The sequence below is a fragment of the Rhinopithecus bieti genome, unplaced genomic scaffold (genome assembly GCF_001698545.2).
Source record: "Rhinopithecus bieti isolate Rb0 unplaced genomic scaffold, ASM169854v2 scaffold_56979, whole genome shotgun sequence".
Classification (NCBI taxonomy): domain Eukaryota; kingdom Metazoa; phylum Chordata; class Mammalia; order Primates; family Cercopithecidae; genus Rhinopithecus; species Rhinopithecus bieti.
In genome coordinates this window covers 145751-147379 of record NW_016822352.1, presented here as the reverse complement: position 1 = coordinate 147379, position 1629 = coordinate 145751, and positions in this window count along the sequence as shown.

The following is a 1629-nucleotide window of genomic DNA, read 5'->3' as shown; positions in this document are numbered from 1 at the left end:
TGATGATGGTGGTGATGATGGTGATGGTGATGATGGTGATGGTGATGGTGATGATGGTGATGGTGATGGTGATGATGATGATGGTGATGGGATGATGATGGTGATGGTGATGATGATAGTTGTCATGGTGATGATGGTGGTGGTGGTGATGATGGTGGTGATGATGGTGATGGTGATGATGGTGATGGTGGTGATGATGGTGATGGGATGATGATGGTGATGGTGATGATGATAGTTGTCATGGTGATGATGGTGGTGGTGGTGAGGATGGTGGTGATGATGGTGGTGATAGTGACAGTGATGATGGTGATGATGGTGACGGTGATGATGGTGATTATGATAGTTGTGATGGTGATGGTGATGATGATGGTGAAGATGATGATGATGGTGAAGATGATGATGGTGGTGATGGTGATGATGATGGTAAAGATGAGGATGTGATGATAGTGATAGTGATGATGATGATGATGATAATGGTAGAGACATGATTATGTGGACATGTCATGATGATAATGATAATGATGAGGATGGTGGTGGTGGAGGATGATGAGGTGATGACAGTGAGGAGGAGAATAGTGATATTGGTGATGGTATTGATGATGAAATGGGAGAGTGAGAATAGGCACCTTATCTCTCTCTCTCTCTCTCTCTCTCACACACACACACACACACACACACACACCCTCTCCTCACTACCCCAGGTCTTCTCCAGCTTCCTGTGGTTCTGCCTAGAGTCATGTTCTCCACCATTCCCAGCCAGGTGGTCTATATGGGGCTTGGAGATGAAGAAGATCCTGAGATGAGCAGTCAGAGGTGTATTAAATGACTCTAGGCAAGTAGTTTTCCATCTTGGAGTCTCTCTTTTTCTGTCTGTAAAATGAAGGCTTAACGCTTTAGGGCTAAGATTAGTGTATTCTAAAACTCTTGTTCTGACAATCTCTTGCATCATGTCCACAGCCAGTGTTTGTTGTAGCAGCAGGATTTGCTAATGGGAAGAATTCCAAATGTCATGATGTGCACAGTTGGGCGTGTGTACATCAGAGTGCAGGACAGTGAGGTGCTGGTGGTGACTCTGCAACCCAATAGAGTTCAGTGGCTTCCTGTTGACCATAGAATCAAATCACACCCTCAGCCCTAAGTTTATGCCCTCCATCATTTGGCCCTGCATCAGCCCTTTCCATAAGGATAATATTCTAGATTAGTGGTTTCCAATTTATAGGGCCACAACCCACAGTGAGAAATAGATTTTACGTTATGATCTAGTATACACACACACACACACATACACACACGAAGTAAAAAGTTTCTGACCACTATGTGCAGTGCTCTTGGATAATTTCTATCCTCTGTTACTTCTATTTTATAATACAAATCTGGTCACAACCTTCTAAATTGGCTGATGGATGTTGGATTGCCACCTGAGAAACATGAACCCCAAATTGCAGAGAATAATCTGGGTTGGTGTTAGAAAAGGGGTAACTGGGGGCCGGGTGCGATGACTCAAGCCTGTAATCTCAGCACCTGGAGAGGCAGAGGTGGGCAGAACACTTGAGGTCAGGAGTTCAAGACCAGCTTGGCCAACATGGTAAAACCCTGTCTTGGCCGAGCCCAGTGGCTCACACCTGTAAT